The sequence below is a fragment of the Garra rufa genome, chromosome 1 (genome assembly GCF_049309525.1).
Source record: "Garra rufa chromosome 1, GarRuf1.0, whole genome shotgun sequence".
NCBI lineage: Eukaryota > Metazoa > Chordata > Actinopteri > Cypriniformes > Cyprinidae > Garra > Garra rufa.
The window spans coordinates 91,144,775-91,161,769 of NC_133361.1; the positions used below are offsets into that span (position 1 = coordinate 91,144,775).

General features: G+C 50.8%; 24 non-coding genes across 24 annotated transcripts; 6 read left to right on the forward strand and 18 right to left on the reverse strand.

The window, feature by feature from the left end:
* Window positions 1-585: 585 nt before the first annotated feature.
* Window positions 586-659, reverse strand: trnan-guu (transfer RNA asparagine (anticodon GUU)). Its single transcript has one exon. It is a non-coding gene; the product is annotated as a tRNA-Asn (tRNA).
* A 201-nt stretch (window positions 660-860) lies between these two features.
* Window positions 861-933, reverse strand: trnak-cuu (transfer RNA lysine (anticodon CUU)). The gene has a single exon. It is a non-coding gene; the product is annotated as a tRNA-Lys (tRNA).
* An 858-nt stretch (window positions 934-1,791) lies between these two features.
* Window positions 1,792-1,932, reverse strand: LOC141283338 (U4 spliceosomal RNA). Its single transcript, XR_012338134.1, has one exon. It is a non-coding gene; the product is annotated as a U4 spliceosomal RNA (small nuclear RNA).
* Window positions 1,933-2,392: 460 nt separating this feature from the next.
* Window positions 2,393-2,474, forward strand: trnas-gcu (transfer RNA serine (anticodon GCU)). Its single transcript has one exon. It is a non-coding gene; the product is annotated as a tRNA-Ser (tRNA).
* Window positions 2,475-3,475: 1,001 nt separating this feature from the next.
* On the reverse strand, window positions 3,476-3,549 carry trnan-guu (transfer RNA asparagine (anticodon GUU)). Its single transcript has one exon. It is a non-coding gene; the product is annotated as a tRNA-Asn (tRNA).
* A 201-nt stretch (window positions 3,550-3,750) lies between these two features.
* Window positions 3,751-3,823, reverse strand: trnak-cuu (transfer RNA lysine (anticodon CUU)). Its single transcript has one exon. It is a non-coding gene; the product is annotated as a tRNA-Lys (tRNA).
* Window positions 3,824-4,681: 858 nt separating this feature from the next.
* On the reverse strand, window positions 4,682-4,822 carry LOC141283353 (U4 spliceosomal RNA). Its single transcript, XR_012338136.1, has one exon. It is a non-coding gene; the product is annotated as a U4 spliceosomal RNA (small nuclear RNA).
* A 460-nt stretch (window positions 4,823-5,282) lies between these two features.
* On the forward strand, window positions 5,283-5,364 carry trnas-gcu (transfer RNA serine (anticodon GCU)). The gene has a single exon. It is a non-coding gene; the product is annotated as a tRNA-Ser (tRNA).
* Window positions 5,365-6,365: 1,001 nt separating this feature from the next.
* trnan-guu (transfer RNA asparagine (anticodon GUU)) lies at window positions 6,366-6,439 on the reverse strand. Its single transcript has one exon. It is a non-coding gene; the product is annotated as a tRNA-Asn (tRNA).
* A 201-nt stretch (window positions 6,440-6,640) lies between these two features.
* Window positions 6,641-6,713, reverse strand: trnak-cuu (transfer RNA lysine (anticodon CUU)). The gene has a single exon. It is a non-coding gene; the product is annotated as a tRNA-Lys (tRNA).
* Window positions 6,714-7,571: 858 nt separating this feature from the next.
* LOC141283360 (U4 spliceosomal RNA) lies at window positions 7,572-7,712 on the reverse strand. The gene has a single exon (XR_012338137.1). It is a non-coding gene; the product is annotated as a U4 spliceosomal RNA (small nuclear RNA).
* Window positions 7,713-8,172: 460 nt separating this feature from the next.
* On the forward strand, window positions 8,173-8,254 carry trnas-gcu (transfer RNA serine (anticodon GCU)). Its single transcript has one exon. It is a non-coding gene; the product is annotated as a tRNA-Ser (tRNA).
* Window positions 8,255-9,255: 1,001 nt separating this feature from the next.
* On the reverse strand, window positions 9,256-9,329 carry trnan-guu (transfer RNA asparagine (anticodon GUU)). The gene has a single exon. It is a non-coding gene; the product is annotated as a tRNA-Asn (tRNA).
* Window positions 9,330-9,530: 201 nt separating this feature from the next.
* On the reverse strand, window positions 9,531-9,603 carry trnak-cuu (transfer RNA lysine (anticodon CUU)). The gene has a single exon. It is a non-coding gene; the product is annotated as a tRNA-Lys (tRNA).
* Window positions 9,604-10,461: 858 nt separating this feature from the next.
* Window positions 10,462-10,602, reverse strand: LOC141283367 (U4 spliceosomal RNA). The gene has a single exon (XR_012338138.1). It is a non-coding gene; the product is annotated as a U4 spliceosomal RNA (small nuclear RNA).
* Window positions 10,603-11,062: 460 nt separating this feature from the next.
* On the forward strand, window positions 11,063-11,144 carry trnas-gcu (transfer RNA serine (anticodon GCU)). The gene has a single exon. It is a non-coding gene; the product is annotated as a tRNA-Ser (tRNA).
* Window positions 11,145-12,145: 1,001 nt separating this feature from the next.
* On the reverse strand, window positions 12,146-12,219 carry trnan-guu (transfer RNA asparagine (anticodon GUU)). Its single transcript has one exon. It is a non-coding gene; the product is annotated as a tRNA-Asn (tRNA).
* Window positions 12,220-12,420: 201 nt separating this feature from the next.
* Window positions 12,421-12,493, reverse strand: trnak-cuu (transfer RNA lysine (anticodon CUU)). The gene has a single exon. It is a non-coding gene; the product is annotated as a tRNA-Lys (tRNA).
* Window positions 12,494-13,351: 858 nt separating this feature from the next.
* On the reverse strand, window positions 13,352-13,492 carry LOC141283374 (U4 spliceosomal RNA). The gene has a single exon (XR_012338139.1). It is a non-coding gene; the product is annotated as a U4 spliceosomal RNA (small nuclear RNA).
* Window positions 13,493-13,952: 460 nt separating this feature from the next.
* On the forward strand, window positions 13,953-14,034 carry trnas-gcu (transfer RNA serine (anticodon GCU)). The gene has a single exon. It is a non-coding gene; the product is annotated as a tRNA-Ser (tRNA).
* Window positions 14,035-15,035: 1,001 nt separating this feature from the next.
* Window positions 15,036-15,109, reverse strand: trnan-guu (transfer RNA asparagine (anticodon GUU)). The gene has a single exon. It is a non-coding gene; the product is annotated as a tRNA-Asn (tRNA).
* A 201-nt stretch (window positions 15,110-15,310) lies between these two features.
* trnak-cuu (transfer RNA lysine (anticodon CUU)) lies at window positions 15,311-15,383 on the reverse strand. Its single transcript has one exon. It is a non-coding gene; the product is annotated as a tRNA-Lys (tRNA).
* An 858-nt stretch (window positions 15,384-16,241) lies between these two features.
* On the reverse strand, window positions 16,242-16,382 carry LOC141283380 (U4 spliceosomal RNA). The gene has a single exon (XR_012338140.1). It is a non-coding gene; the product is annotated as a U4 spliceosomal RNA (small nuclear RNA).
* A 460-nt stretch (window positions 16,383-16,842) lies between these two features.
* trnas-gcu (transfer RNA serine (anticodon GCU)) lies at window positions 16,843-16,924 on the forward strand. Its single transcript has one exon. It is a non-coding gene; the product is annotated as a tRNA-Ser (tRNA).
* Window positions 16,925-16,995: the final 71 nt, after the last annotated feature.

Here is a 16,995-nt window from a genome sequence, read left to right on the forward strand (position 1 = left end):
GTGGACACCTCTTTGACGAGGACCAACAACCAGCCACGCCAATAAAAGGAAACAAAACGAAGCAAGACTATCTTTCTCAACAAGCCTCCAGAGAGACTGGCAAAAATTGCCGATGCTGACTGTATTTTCAAGTCATCCCGGTGGGGTATTGGGTATTGACTTTGTGGCAACATGGAACTTTTGCATCTACATTAATATTAGTCTGTTTCTTCTTATTCTGAGGTCACCGTAGCCACCAGATCCATTCTGTATTCCGATCTGATGGTCACTACAGTCCCCCGGTTCCAGTCCGTACCAAGAGCAGATAGTGGATCAGCACCTTCAGCCGAATGTCAGCGGAAACTATGTCAACTAGATGAGCCCCAGAGACAGATCATCAGTAAAGAAGGCATCCACATGCCACAGCAAACTACTCGAGCTGGTGAAAATGTTCACCAAACACCCGCCGCTGAATTCTTTTAAAACAAGCCAGCTTATTGAAGGTGCACAAGATAAACGCCCTGAGAAAGCTGTGCCTCGCAACCCTAAGAATGGCATAGGCGTTAGTGGACACCTGACGCGCGTGCAAAACTCCGGCATTTCACACGTCCCTGGGTGGGCTCGAACCACCAACCTTTCGGTTAACAGCCGAACGCGCTAACCGATTGCGCCACAGAGACAGCCGCTGTTGCTTGCTGCCGCCGGATCACCGGTGTAAAAGCAAGGGTTAGGGTTAGTGATAGGGATTAAAATCGCTCGCACTAACAGCGACATCTGTTTTGAAAGATGTTTCCGGAGCTCGCAAAATCCACTCAGCCTGCGCGGCGAATGTGCACGCTGGAGCCCGCCACCCTTTTGGGAAGAAAGAGAGTCAACAGAGCCGCCCAACGTGGGGCTCGAACCCACGACCCTGAGATTAAGAGTCTCATGCTCTACCGACTGAGCTAGCCGGGCTGGTCGTGGGCTTCTTCACCGGGTCGGACCCAGTTTTCATCGGCCCCCAAATTACACAGGCGAAACGGAGGCTCTCGCGTTGTGCGAGACTGTCGAGCCCTCCCCGTGGGTAGGGCTTAGAGCAGGCTTAGAGTTTTCTTCTGTCGGTTTTGACCCAATCTATTTTTGGGAAGCGCAGTTTGACCCAGCAGTGCGGGCCAACAACACGTTCTGTTTTGCCGCGTGAAGGCGGGTCAATGCTTTGGACAGCGTATGGTTGAGATGTGATTTTCCACCAATTTGGGGCACCTTTCTTAAGGAAATCAAGGATGATTTGATGGGAAATGGCAAACTGCTGTAGCGTTTGGCTAACAAGCCAAAGCTACAAAGGATGTACCGGTGCCCCGTCGTCCGAGCAGAATCCACATTCGGCCGTAATCGGAGGTTACTACTAACGTTCGATTGTGTCTCATAGGGAGTTTGACGCAGGGCCTCAGTGGAAAACAGGCCCTCGGCGGCTGAAACAAAAGACGAAGAAGGCATCCACATGCACATGATTCAGGAGTGTTAAACAAAGAAACCACGCAAGATGACGAGGTGGTCCAGCGGTTAAGGCGGTGGAAGGCTAATACATTGTGCTCGACATGCACTGGAAGCTTTAGCGCCACTGAGAGCCCACCGGACCAGACAGGCCCAACCTGTTTACGATGGGTAACGGTGAGCTGTAATTGCGCTGCAGTTTAATGATACCCGTCTTAAGGACATATTTACAAAACAACAAGCCTTCTGGCTCTGGCGCTCAATCATCAGCAGACACCTTTTCAACGAGAAGCAAAACCTAAACGAAACAAGACTACTTTTTCTCAACAATACTCTAAGCCTCCAGAGAGGCTAGCAAAAATTGCCAAAGCTGACTGTATTTCAAGTCATCCTGGCGGGGTATTGGGTAAAGTTTTCAACCAGCAATGATCGCGCCTCGGATAAACCTCACAGGCTACAATATTGCCTCTGCGAAAGAATGCCGGCGACGGTCGTGACCTTTTCAGGCACCTACGTGGATGTGAGCCGACAAGGTGGTAGCAAGCTTTAAACTGCCGCACAAACAGTCTCCTGGCACGGGTTGCTGCACCGTGTTTCTACGGAACAGATTAGAGGTGTGTAAAAGACGGCTCATTCACTATTCCCTCTGTGCTCAAAACAGCCTGCTGAAAGCACAGCAGCAGCTGAAAAGGTCCGCAGCATGGCCTCTCTCAGTCAGCAAGGGGGCGGGGAGGCCGAGTGGTTAAGGCGATGGACTGCTAATCCCATCCTTGTCGTTCGGTTCCTTTAGCACTGGACCTTAATCTAGGTCCTGGGGACCCCATGCTGAACTTTTTGTGTGTCCTCCTTATCTAACACACTCAGTTCAGTTCTTTGAGTTCTCTACTAATGAGCTGATGATCTGAATCGGGAGTGCTAAATAAAAGACGCCACGTAATATGACGAGGTGGCCGAGTGGTTAAGGCGATGGACTGCTAATCCATTGTGCTCTGCACGCGTGGGTTCGAATCCCATCCTCGTCGTTCGGTACATTTAGCAGTGATCCTCGGTCCTGGGGACCCCACTCTGCAATTTTTGTGTGTCTTCCCTATCTGACACACTCAGTTCAGTTCACCGAGCGCTCTACTAATGAGCTGGTGGTCTGAATCGGGAGTGTTAAACAAAAGGACCGCGCAAAACGAAAGGTGGTCGAGTGGTTAAGGCGATGCAAGGCTAGTCCGTTGTGCTCGGCACGCCTTGGTTTGTGTGGGTTCGAATCCCATCCTCTTCATTTGATGCTTTAGCACCACTGAGAGCCCACCGGAACAGACAGGCCCAACCTGTTTACGATGGGTAGCGGCGAGCTGTGACTGTGCTGTAGTTTATTGATAACTGCCGCAAAGTCTTGAGAACATATTGACAAAACAACAAGTCTTCTGGCTCCGGCACGCTATGATCGGTGGACACCTCTTTGACGAGGACCAACAACCAGCCACGCCAATAAAAGGAAACAAAACGAAGCAAGACTATCTTTCTCAACAAGCCTCCAGAGAGACTGGCAAAAATTGCCGATGCTGACTGTATTTTCAAGTCATCCCGGTGGGGTATTGGGTATTGACTTTGTGGCAACATGGAACTTTTGCATCTACATTAATATTAGTCTGTTTCTTCTTATTCTGAGGTCACCGTAGCCACCAGATCCATTCTGTATTCCGATCTGATGGTCACTACAGTCCCCCGGTTCCAGTCCGTACCAAGAGCAGATAGTGGATCAGCACCTTCAGCCGAATGTCAGCGGAAACTATGTCAACTAGATGAGCCCCAGAGACAGATCATCAGTAAAGAAGGCATCCACATGCCACAGCAAACTACTCGAGCTGGTGAAAATGTTCACCAAACACCCGCCGCTGAATTCTTTTAAAACAAGCCAGCTTATTGAAGGTGCACAAGATAAACGCCCTGAGAAAGCTGTGCCTCGCAACCCTAAGAATGGCATAGGCGTTAGTGGACACCTGACGCGCGTGCAAAACTCCGGCATTTCACACGTCCCTGGGTGGGCTCGAACCACCAACCTTTCGGTTAACAGCCGAACGCGCTAACCGATTGCGCCACAGAGACAGCCGCTGTTGCTTGCTGCCGCCGGATCACCGGTGTAAAAGCAAGGGTTAGGGTTAGTGATAGGGATTAAAATCGCTCGCACTAACAGCGACATCTGTTTTGAAAGATGTTTCCGGAGCTCGCAAAATCCACTCAGCCTACGCGGCGAATGGGCACGCTGGAGCCCGCCACCCTTTTGGGAAGAAAGAGAGTCAACAGAGCCGCCCAACGTGGGGCTCGAACCCACGACCCTGAGATTAAGAGTCTCATGCTCTACCGACTGAGCTAGCCGGGCTGGTCGTGGGCTTCTTCACCGGGTCGGACCCAGTTTTCATCGGCCCCCAAATTACACATGCGAAACGGAGGCTCTCGCGTTGTGCGAGACTGTCGAGCCCTCCCCGTGGGTAGGGCTTAGAGCAGGCTTAGAGTTTTCTTCTGTCGGTTTTGACCCAATCTATTTTTGGGAAGCGCAGTTTGATCCAGCAGTGCGGGCCAACAACACGTTCTGTTTTGCCGCGTGAAGGCGGGTCAATGCTTTGGACAGCGTATGGTTGAGATGTGATTTTCCACCAATTTGGGGCACCTTTCTTAAGGAAATCAAGGATGATTTGATGGGAAATGGCAAACTGCTGTAGCGTTTGGCTAACAAGCCAAAGCTACAAAGGATGTACCGGTGCCCCGTCGTCCGAGCAGAATCCACATTCGGCCGTAATCGGAGGTTACTACTAACGTTCGATTGTGTCTCATAGGGAGTTTGACGCAGGGCCTCAGTGGAAAACAGGCCCTCGGCGGCTGAAACAAAAGACGAAGAAGGCATCCACATGCACATGATTCAGGAGTGTTAAACAAAGAAACCACGCAAGATGACGAGGTGGTCCAGCGGTTAAGGCGGTGGAAGGCTAATACATTGTGCTCGACATGCACTGGAAGCTTTAGCGCCACTGAGAGCCCACCGGACCAGACAGGCCCAACCTGTTTACGATGGGTAACGGTGAGCTGTAATTGCGCTGCAGTTTAATGATACCCGTCTTAAGGACATATTTACAAAACAACAAGCCTTCTGGCTCTGGCGCTCAATCATCAGCAGACACCTTTTCAACGAGAAGCAAAACCTAAACGAAACAAGACTACTTTTTCTCAACAATACTCTAAGCCTCCAGAGAGGCTAGCAAAAATTGCCAAAGCTGACTGTATTTCAAGTCATCCTGGCGGGGTATTGGGTAAAGTTTTCAACCAGCAATGATCGCGCCTCGGATAAACCTCACAGGCTACAATATTGCCTCTGCGAAAGAATGCCGGCGACGGTCGTGACCTTTTCAGGCACCTACGTGGATGTGAGCCGACAAGGTGGTAGCAAGCTTTAAACTGCCGCACAAACAGTCTCCTGGCACGGGTTGCTGCACCGTGTTTCTACGGAACAGATTAGAGGTGTGTAAAAGACGGCTCATTCACTATTCCCTCTGTGCTCAAAACAGCCTGCTGAAAGCACAGCAGCAGCTGAAAAGGTCCGCAGCATGGCCTCTCTCAGTCAGCAAGGGGGCGGGGAGGCCGAGTGGTTAAGGCGATGGACTGCTAATCCCATCCTTGTCGTTCGGTTCCTTTAGCACTGGACCTTAATCTAGGTCCTGGGGACCCCATGCTGAACTTTTTGTGTGTCCTCCTTATCTAACACACTCAGTTCAGTTCTTTGAGTTCTCTACTAATGAGCTGATGATCTGAATCGGGAGTGCTAAATAAAAGACGCCACGTAATATGACGAGGTGGCCGAGTGGTTAAGGCGATGGACTGCTAATCCATTGTGCTCTGCACGCGTGGGTTCGAATCCCATCCTCGTCGTTTGGTACATTTAGCAGTGATCCTCGGTCCTGGGGACCCCACTCTGCAATTTTTGTGTGTCTTCCCTATCTGACACACTCAGTTCAGTTCACCGAGCGCTCTACTAATGAGCTGGTGGTCTGAATCGGGAGTGTTAAACAAAAGGACCGCGCAAAACGAAAGGTGGTCGAGTGGTTAAGGCGATGCAAGGCTAGTCCGTTGTGCTCGGCACGCCTTGGTTTGTGTGGGTTCGAATCCCATCCTCTTCATTTGATGCTTTAGCACCACTGAGAGCCCACCGGAACAGACAGGCCCAACCTGTTTACGATGGGTAGCGGCGAGCTGTGACTGTGCTGTAGTTTATTGATAACTGCCGCAAAGTCTTGAGAACATATTGACAAAACAACAAGTCTTCTGGCTCCGGCACGCTATGATCGGTGGACACCTCTTTGACGAGGACCAACAACCAGCCACGCCAATAAAAGGAAACAAAACGAAGCAAGACTATCTTTCTCAACAAGCCTCCAGAGAGACTGGCAAAAATTGCCGATGCTGACTGTATTTTCAAGTCATCCCGGTGGGGTATTGGGTATTGACTTTGTGGCAACATGGAACTTTTGCATCTACATTAATATTAGTCTGTTTCTTCTTATTCTGAGGTCACCGTAGCCACCAGATCCATTCTGTATTCCGATCTGATGGTCACTACAGTCCCCCGGTTCCAGTCCGTACCAAGAGCAGATAGTGGATCAGCACCTTCAGCCGAATGTCAGCGGAAACTATGTCAACTAGATGAGCCCCAGAGACAGATCATCAGTAAAGAAGGCATCCACATGCCACAGCAAACTACTCGAGCTGGTGAAAATGTTCACCAAACACCCGCCGCTGAATTCTTTTAAAACAAGCCAGCTTATTGAAGGTGCACAAGATAAACGCCCTGAGAAAGCTGTGCCTCGCAACCCTAAGAATTGCATAGGCGTTAGTGGACACCTGACGCGCGTGCAAAACTCCGGCATTTCACACGTCCCTGGGTGGGCTCGAACCACCAACCTTTCGGTTAACAGCCGAACGCGCTAACCGATTGCGCCACAGAGACAGCCGCTGTTGCTTGCTGCCGCCGGATCACCGGTGTAAAAGCAAGGGTTAGGGTTAGTGATAGGGATTAAAATCGCTCGCACTAACAGCGACATCTGTTTTGAAAGATGTTTCCGGAGCTCGCAAAATCCACTCAGCCTGCGCGGCGAATGGGCACGCTGGAGCCCGCCACCCTTTTGGGAAGAAAGAGAGTCAACAGAGCCGCCCAACGTGGGGCTCGAACCCACGACCCTGAGATTAAGAGTCTCATGCTCTACCGACTGAGCTAGCCGGGCTGGTCGTGGGCTTCTTCACCGGGTCGGACCCAGTTTTCATCGGCCCCCAAATTACACAGGCGAAACGGAGGCTCTCGCGTTGTGCGAGACTGTCGAGCCCTCCCCGTGGGTAGGGCTTAGAGCAGGCTTAGAGTTTTCTTCTGTCGGTTTTGACCCAATCTATTTTTGGGAAGCGCAGTTTGACCCAGCAGTGCGGGCCAACAACACGTTCTGTTTTGCCGCGTGAAGGCGGGTCAATGCTTTGGACAGCGTATGGTTGAGATGTGATTTTCCACCAATTTGGGGCACCTTTCTTAAGGAAATCAAGGATGATTTGATGGGAAATGGCAAACTGCTGTAGCGTTTGGCTAACAAGCCAAAGCTACAAAGGATGTACCGGTGCCCCGTCGTCCGAGCAGAATCCACATTCGGCCGTAATCGGAGGTTACTACTAACGTTCGATTGTGTCTCATAGGGAGTTTGACGCAGGGCCTCAGTGGAAAACAGGCCCTCGGCGGCTGAAACAAAAGACGAAGAAGGCATCCACATGCACATGATTCAGGAGTGTTAAACAAAGAAACCACGCAAGATGACGAGGTGGTCCAGCGGTTAAGGCGGTGGAAGGCTAATACATTGTGCTCGACATGCACTGGAAGCTTTAGCGCCACTGAGAGCCCACCGGACCAGACAGGCCCAACCTGTTTACGATGGGTAACGGTGAGCTGTAATTGCGCTGCAGTTTAATGATACCCGTCTTGAGGACATATTTACAAAACAACAAGCCTTCTGGCTCTGGCGCTCAATCATCAGCAGACACCTTTTCAACGAGAAGCAAAACCTAAACGAAACAAGACTACTTTTTCTCAACAATACTCTAAGCCTCCAGAGAGGCTAGCAAAAATTGCCAAAGCTGACTGTATTTCAAGTCATCCTGGCGGGGTATTGGGTAAAGTTTTCAACCAGCAATGATCGCGCCTCGGATAAACCTCACAGGCTACAATATTGCCTCTGCGAAAGAATGCCGGCGACGGTCGTGACCTTTTCAGGCACCTACGTGGATGTGAGCCGACAAGGTGGTAGCAAGCTTTAAACTGCCGCACAAACAGTCTCCTGGCACGGGTTGCTGCACCGTGTTTCTACGGAACAGATTAGAGGTGTGTAAAAGACGGCTCATTCACTATTCCCTCTGTGCTCAAAACAGCCTGCTGAAAGCACAGCAGCAGCTGAAAAGGTCCGCAGCATGGCCTCTCTCAGTCAGCAAGGGGGCGGGGAGGCCGAGTGGTTAAGGCGATGGACTGCTAATCCCATCCTTGTCGTTCGGTTCCTTTAGCACTGGACCTTAATCTAGGTCCTGGGGACCCCATGCTGAACTTTTTGTGTGTCCTCCTTATCTAACACACTCAGTTCAGTTCTTTGAGTTCTCTACTAATGAGCTGATGATCTGAATCGGGAGTGCTAAATAAAAGACACCACGTAATATGACGAGGTGGCCGAGTGGTTAAGGCGATGGACTGCTAATCCATTGTGCTCTGCACGCGTGGGTTCGAATCCCATCCTCGTCGTTTGGTACATTTAGCAGTGATCCTCGGTCCTGGGGACCCCACTCTGCAATTTTTGTGTGTCTTCCCTATCTGACACACTCAGTTCAGTTCACCGAGCGCTCTACTAATGAGCTGGTGGTCTGAATCGGGAGTGTTAAACAAAAGGACCGCGCAAAACGAAAGGTGGTCGAGTGGTTAAGGCGATGCAAGGCTAGTCCGTTGTGCTCGGCACGCCTTGGTTTGTGTGGGTTCGAATCCCATCCTCTTCATTTGATGCTTTAGCACCACTGAGAGCCCACCGGAACAGACAGGCCCAACCTGTTTACGATGGGTAGCGGCGAGCTGTGACTGTGCTGTAGTTTATTGATAACTGCCGCAAAGTCTTGAGAACATATTGACAAAACAACAAGTCTTCTGGCTCCGGCACGCTATGATCGGTGGACACCTCTTTGACGAGGACCAACAACCAGCCACGCCAATAAAAGGAAACAAAACGAAGCAAGACTATCTTTCTCAACAAGCCTCCAGAGAGACTGGCAAAAATTGCCGATGCTGACTGTATTTTCAAGTCATCCCGGTGGGGTATTGGGTATTGACTTTGTGGCAACATGGAACTTTTGCATCTACATTAATATTAGTCTGTTTCTTCTTATTCTGAGGTCACCGTAGCCACCAGATCCATTCTGTATTCCGATCTGATGGTCACTACAGTCCCCCGGTTCCAGTCCGTACCAAGAGCAGATAGTGGATCAGCACCTTCAGCCGAATGTCAGCGGAAACTATGTCAACTAGATGAGCCCCAGAGACAGATCATCAGTAAAGAAGGCATCCACATGCCACAGCAAACTACTCGAGCTGGTGAAAATGTTCACCAAACACCCGCCGCTGAATTCTTTTAAAACAAGCCAGCTTATTGAAGGTGCACAAGATAAACGCCCTGAGAAAGCTGTGCCTCGCAACCCTAAGAATGGCATAGGCGTTAGTGGACACCTGACGCGCGTGCAAAACTCCGGCATTTCACACGTCCCTGGGTGGGCTCGAACCACCAACCTTTCGGTTAACAGCCGAACGCGCTAACCGATTGCGCCACAGAGACAGCCGCTGTTGCTTGCTGCCGCCGGATCACCGGTGTAAAAGCAAGGGTTAGGGTTAGTGATAGGGATTAAAATCGCTCGCACTAACAGCGACATCTGTTTTGAAAGATGTTTCCGGAGCTCGCAAAATCCACTCAGCCTGCGCGGCGAATGGGCACGCTGGAGCCCGCCACCCTTTTGGGAAGAAAGAGAGTCAACAGGGCCGCCCAACGTGGGGCTCGAACCCACGACCCTGAGATTAAGAGTCTCATGCTCTACCGACTGAGCTAGCCGGGCTGGTCGTGGGCTTCTTCACCGGGTCGGACCCAGTTTTCATCGGCCCCCAAATTACACAGGCGAAACGGAGGCTCTCGCGTTGTGCGAGACTGTCGAGCCCTCCCCGTGGGTAGGGCTTAGAGCAGGCTTAGAGTTTTCTTCTGTCGGTTTTGACCCAATCTATTTTTGGGAAGCGCAGTTTGACCCAGCAGTGCGGGCCAACAACACGTTCTGTTTTGCCGCGTGAAGGCGGGTCAATGCTTTGGACAGCGTATGGTTGAGATGTGATTTTCCACCAATTTGGGGCACCTTTCTTAAGGAAATCAAGGATGATTTGATGGGAAATGGCAAACTGCTGTAGCGTTTGGCTAACAAGCCAAAGCTACAAAGGATGTACCGGTGCCCCGTCGTCCGAGCAGAATCCACATTCGGCCGTAATCGGAGGTTACTACTAACGTTCGATTGTGTCTCATAGGGAGTTTGACGCAGGGCCTCAGTGGAAAACAGGCCCTCGGCGGCTGAAACAAAAGACGAAGAAGGCATCCACATGCACATGATTCAGGAGTGTTAAACAAAGAAACCACGCAAGATGACGAGGTGGTCCAGCGGTTAAGGCGGTGGAAGGCTAATACATTGTGCTCGACATGCACTGGAAGCTTTAGCGCCACTGAGAGCCCACCGGACCAGACAGGCCCAACCTGTTTACGATGGGTAACGGTGAGCTGTAATTGCGCTGCAGTTTAATGATACCCGTCTTGAGGACATATTTACAAAACAACAAGCCTTCTGGCTCTGGCGCTCAATCATCAGCAGACACCTTTTCAACGAGAAGCAAAACCTAAACGAAACAAGACTACTTTTTCTCAACAATACTCTAAGCCTCCAGAGAGGCTAGCAAAAATTGCCAAAGCTGACTGTATTTCAAGTCATCCTGGCGGGGTATTGGGTAAAGTTTTCAACCAGCAATGATCGCGCCTCGGATAAACCTCACAGGCTACAATATTGCCTCTGCGAAAGAATGCCGGCGACGGTCGTGACCTTTTCAGGCACCTACGTGGATGTGAGCCGACAAGGTGGTAGCAAGCTTTAAACTGCCGCACAAACAGTCTCCTGGCACGGGTTGCTGCACCGTGTTTCTACGGAACAGATTAGAGGTGTGTAAAAGACGGCTCATTCACTATTCCCTCTGTGCTCAAAACAGCCTGCTGAAAGCACAGCAGCAGCTGAAAAGGTCCGCAGCATGGCCTCTCTCAGTCAGCAAGGGGGCGGGGAGGCCGAGTGGTTAAGGCGATGGACTGCTAATCCCATCCTTGTCGTTCGGTTCCTTTAGCACTGGACCTTAATCTAGGTCCTGGGGACCCCATGCTGAACTTTTTGTGTGTCCTCCTTATCTAACACACTCAGTTCAGTTCTTTGAGTTCTCTACTAATGAGCTGATGATCTGAATCGGGAGTGCTAAATAAAAGACGCCACGTAATATGACGAGGTGGCCGAGTGGTTAAGGCGATGGACTGCTAATCCATTGTGCTCTGCACGCGTGGGTTCGAATCCCATCCTCGTCGTTTGGTACATTTAGCAGTGATCCTCGGTCCTGGGGACCCCACTCTGCAATTTTTGTGTGTCTTCCCTATCTGACACACTCAGTTCAGTTCACCGAGCGCTCTACTAATGAGCTGGTGGTCTGAATCGGGAGTGTTAAACAAAAGGACCGCGCAAAACGAAAGGTGGTCGAGTGGTTAAGGCGATGCAAGGCTAGTCCGTTGTGCTCGGCACGCCTTGGTTTGTGTGGGTTCGAATCCCATCCTCTTCATTTGATGCTTTAGCACCACTGAGAGCCCACCGGAACAGACAGGCCCAACCTGTTTACGATGGGTAGCGGCGAGCTGTGACTGTGCTGTAGTTTATTGATAACTGCCGCAAAGTCTTGAGAACATATTGACAAAACAACAAGTCTTCTGGCTCCGGCACGCTATGATCGGTGGACACCTCTTTGACGAGGACCAACAACCAGCCACGCCAATAAAAGGAAACAAAACGAAGCAAGACTATCTTTCTCAACAAGCCTCCAGAGAGACTGGCAAAAATTGCCGATGCTGACTGTATTTTCAAGTCATCCCGGTGGGGTATTGGGTATTGACTTTGTGGCAACATGGAACTTTTGCATCTACATTAATATTAGTCTGTTTCTTCTTATTCTGAGGTCACCGTAGCCACCAGATCCATTCTGTATTCCGATCTGATGGTCACTACAGTCCCCCGGTTCCAGTCCGTACCAAGAGCAGATAGTGGATCAGCACCTTCAGCCGAATGTCAGCGGAAACTATGTCAACTAGATGAGCCCCAGAGACAGATCATCAGTAAAGAAGGCATCCACATGCCACAGCAAACTACTCGAGCTGGTGAAAATGTTCACCAAACACCCGCCGCTGAATTCTTTTAAAACAAGCCAGCTTATTGAAGGTGCACAAGATAAACGCCCTGAGAAAGCTGTGCCTCGCAACCCTAAGAATTGCATAGGCGTTAGTGGACACCTGACGCGCGTGCAAAACTCCGGCATTTCACACGTCCCTGGGTGGGCTCGAACCACCAACCTTTCGGTTAACAGCCGAACGCGCTAACCGATTGCGCCACAGAGACAGCCGCTGTTGCTTGCTGCCGCCGGATCACCGGTGTAAAAGCAAGGGTTAGGGTTAGTGATAGGGATTAAAATCGCTCGCACTAACAGCGACATCTGTTTTGAAAGATGTTTCCGGAGCTCGCAAAATCCACTCAGCCTGCGCGGCGAATGGGCACGCTGGAGCCCGCCACCCTTTTGGGAAGAAAGAGAGTCAACAGAGCCGCCCAACGTGGGGCTCGAACCCACGACCCTGAGATTAAGAGTCTCATGCTCTACCGACTGAGCTAGCCGGGCTGGTCGTGGGCTTCTTCACCGGGTCGGACCCAGTTTTCATCGGCCCCCAAATTACACAGGCGAAACGGAGGCTCTCGCGTTGTGCGAGACTGTCGAGCCCTCCCCGTGGGTAGGGCTTAGAGCAGGCTTAGAGTTTTCTTCTGTCGGTTTTGACCCAATCTATTTTTGGGAAGCGCAGTTTGACCCAGCAGTGCGGGCCAACAACACGTTCTGTTTTGCCGCGTGAAGGCGGGTCAATGCTTTGGACAGCGTATGGTTGAGATGTGATTTTCCACCAATTTGGGGCACCTTTCTTAAGGAAATCAAGGATGATTTGATGGGAAATGGCAAACTGCTGTAGCGTTTGGCTAACAAGCCAAAGCTACAAAGGATGTACCGGTGCCCCGTCGTCCGAGCAGAATCCACATTCGGCCGTAATCGGAGGTTACTACTAACGTTCGATTGTGTCTCATAGGGAGTTTGACGCAGGGCCTCAGTGGAAAACAGGCCCTCGGCGGCTGAAACAAAAGACGAAGAAGGCATCCACATGCACATGATTCAGGAGTGTTAAACAAAGAAACCACGCAAGATGACGAGGTGGTCCAGCGGTTAAGGCGGTGGAAGGCTAATACATTGTGCTCGACATGCACTGGAAGCTTTAGCGCCACTGAGAGCCCACCGGACCAGACAGGCCCAACCTGTTTACGATGGGTAACGGTGAGCTGTAATTGCGCTGCAGTTTAATGATACCCGTCTTGAGGACATATTTACAAAACAACAAGCCTTCTGGCTCTGGCGCTCAATCATCAGCAGACACCTTTTCAACGAGAAGCAAAACCTAAACGAAACAAGACTACTTTTTCTCAACAATACTCTAAGCCTCCAGAGAGGCTAGCAAAAATTGCCAAAGCTGACTGTATTTCAAGTCATCCTGGCGGGGTATTGGGTAAAGTTTTCAACCAGCAATGATCGCGCCTCGGATAAACCTCACAGGCTACAATATTGCCTCTGCGAAAGAATGCCGGCGACGGTCGTGACCTTTTCAGGCACCTACGTGGATGTGAGCCGACAAGGTGGTAGCAAGCTTTAAACTGCCGCACAAACAGTCTCCTGGCACGGGTTGCTGCACCGTGTTTCTACGGAACAGATTAGAGGTGTGTAAAAGACGGCTCATTCACTATTCCCTCTGTGCTCAAAACAGCCTGCTGAAAGCACAGCAGCAGCTGAAAAGGTCCGCAGCATGGCCTCTCTCAGTCAGCAAGGGGGCGGGGAGGCCGAGTGGTTAAGGCGATGGACTGCTAATCCCATCCTTGTCGTTCGGTTCCTTTAGCACTGGACCTTAATCTAGGTCCTGGGGACCCCATGCTGAACTTTTTGTGTGTCCTCCTTATCTAACACACTCAGTTCAGTTCTTTGAGTTCTCTACTAATGAGCTGATGATCTGAATCGGGAGTGCTAAATAAAAGACGCCACGTAATATGACGAGGTGGCCGAGTGGTTAAGGCGATGGACTGCTAATCCATTGTGCTCTGCACGCGTGGGTTCGAATCCCATCCTCGTCGTTTGGTACATTTAGCAGTGATCCTCGGTCCTGGGGACCCCACTCTGCAATTTTTGTGTGTCTTCCCTATCTGACACACTCAGTTCAGTTCACCGAGCGCTCTACTAATGAGCTGGTGGTCTGAATCGGGAGTGTTAAACAAAAGGACCGCGCAAAACGAAAGGTGGTCGAGTGGTTAAGGCGATGCAAGGCTAGTCCGTTGTGCTCGGCACGCCTTGGTTTGTGTGGGTTTGAATCCCATCCTCTTCATTTGATGCTTTAGCACCACTGAGAGCCCACCGGAACAGACAGGCCCAACCTGTTTACGATGGGTAGCGGCGAGCTGTGACTGTGCTGTAGTTTATTGATAACTGCCGCAAAGTCTTGAGAACATATTGACAAAACAACAAGTCTTCTGGCTCCGGCACGCTATGATCGGTGGACACCTCTTTGACGAGGACCAACAACCAGCCACGCCAATAAAAGGAAACAAAACGAAGCAAGACTATCTTTCTCAACAAGCCTCCAGAGAGACTGGCAAAAATTGCCGATGCTGACTGTATTTTCAAGTCATCCCGGTGGGGTATTGGGTATTGACTTTGTGGCAACATGGAACTTTTGCATCTACATTAATATTAGTCTGTTTCTTCTTATTCTGAGGTCACCGTAGCCACCAGATCCATTCTGTATTCCGATCTGATGGTCACTACAGTCCCCCGGTTCCAGTCCGTACCAAGAGCAGATAGTGGATCAGCACCTTCAGCCGAATGTCAGCGGAAACTATGTCAACTAGATGAGCCCCAGAGACAGATCATCAGTAAAGAAGGCATCCACATGCCACAGCAAACTACTCGAGCTGGTGAAAATGTTCACCAAACACCCGCCGCTGAATTCTTTTAAAACAAGCCAGCTTATTGAAGGTGCACAAGATAAACGCCCTGAGAAAGCTGTGCCTCGCAACCCTAAGAATGGCATAGGCGTTAGTGGACACCTGACGCGCGTGCAAAACTCCGGCATTTCACACGTCCCTGGGTGGGCTCGAACCACCAACCTTTCGGTTAACAGCCGAACGCGCTAACCGATTGCGCCACAGAGACAGCCGCTGTTGCTTGCTGCCGCCGGATCACCGGTGTAAAAGCAAGGGTTAGGGTTAGTGATAGGGATTAAAATCGCTCGCACTAACAGCGACATCTGTTTTGAAAGATGTTTCCGGAGCTCGCAAAATCCACTCAGCCTGCGCGGCGAATGGGCACGCTGGAGCCCGCCACCCTTTTGGGAAGAAAGAGAGTCAACAGAGCCGCCCAACGTGGGGCTCGAACCCACGACCCTGAGATTAAGAGTCTCATGCTCTACCGACTGAGCTAGCCGGGCTGGTCGTGGGCTTCTTCACCGGGTCGGACCCAGTTTTCATCGGCCCCCAAATTACACATGCGAAACGGAGGCTCTCGCGTTGTGCGAGACTGTCGAGCCCTCCCCGTGGGTAGGGCTTAGAGCAGGCTTAGAGTTTTCTTCTGTCGGTTTTGACCCAATCTATTTTTGGGAAGCGCAGTTTGATCCAGCAGTGCGGGCCAACAACACGTTCTGTTTTGCCGCGTGAAGGCGGGTCAATGCTTTGGACAGCGTATGGTTGAGATGTGATTTTCCACCAATTTGGGGCACCTTTCTTAAGGAAATCAAGGATGATTTGATGGGAAATGGCAAACTGCTGTAGCGTTTGGCTAACAAGCCAAAGCTACAAAGGATGTACCGGTGCCCCGTCGTCCGAGCAGAATCCACATTCGGCCGTAATCGGAGGTTACTACTAACGTTCGATTGTGTCTCATAGGGAGTTTGACGCAGGGCCTCAGTGGAAAACAGGCCCTCGGCGGCTGAAACAAAAGACGAAGAAGGCATCCACATGCACATGATTCAGGAGTGTTAAACAAAGAAACCACGCAAGATGACGAGGTGGTCCAGCGGTTAAGGCGGTGGAAGGCTAATACATTGTGCTCGACATGCACTGGAAGCTTTAGCGCCACTGAGAGCCCACCGGACCAGACAGGCCCAACCTGTTTACGATGGGTAACGGTGAGCTGTAATTGCGCTGCAGTTTAATGATACCCGTCTTGAGGACATATTTACAAAACAACAAGCCTTCTGGCTCTGGCGCTCAATCATCAGCAGACACCTTTTCAACGAGAAGCAAAACCTAAACGAAACAAGACTACTTTTTCTCAACAATACTCTAAGCCTCCAGAGAGGCTAGCAAAAATTGCCAAAGCTGACTGTATTTCAAGTCATCCTGGCGGGGTATTGGGTAAAGTTTTCAACCAGCAATGATCGCGCCTCGGATAAACCTCACAGGCTACAATATTGCCTCTGCGAAAGAATGCCGGCGACGGTCGTGACCTTTTCAGGCACCTACGTGGATGTGAACCGACAAGGTGGTAGCAAGCTTTAAACTGCCGCACAAACAGTCTCCTGGCACGGGTTGCTGCAACGTGTTTCTACGGAACAGATTAGAGGTGTGTAAAAGACGGCTCATTCACTATTCCCTCTGTGCTCAAAACAGCCTGCTGAAAGCACAGCAGCAGCTGTAAAGGTCCGCAGCATGGCCTCTCTCAGTCAGCAAGGGGGCGGGGAGGCCGAGTGGTTAAGGCGATGGACTGCTAATCCCATCCTTGTCGTTCGGTTCCTTTAGCACTGGACCTTAATCTAGGTCCTGGGGACCCCATGCTGAACTTTTTGTGTGTCCTCCTTATCTAACACACTCAGTTCAGTTCTTTGAGTTCTCTACTAATGAGCTGATGATCTGAATCGGGAGTGCTAAATAAAAGACGCCACGTAATATGACGAGGTGGCCGAGTGGTTAAGGCGATGGACTGCTAATCCATTGTGCTCTGCACGCGTGGGTTCGAATCCCATCCTCGTCGTTCGGTACATTTAGCAGTGATCCTCGGTCCTGGGGACCCCACTCTGCAATTTTTGTGTGTCTTCCCTATCT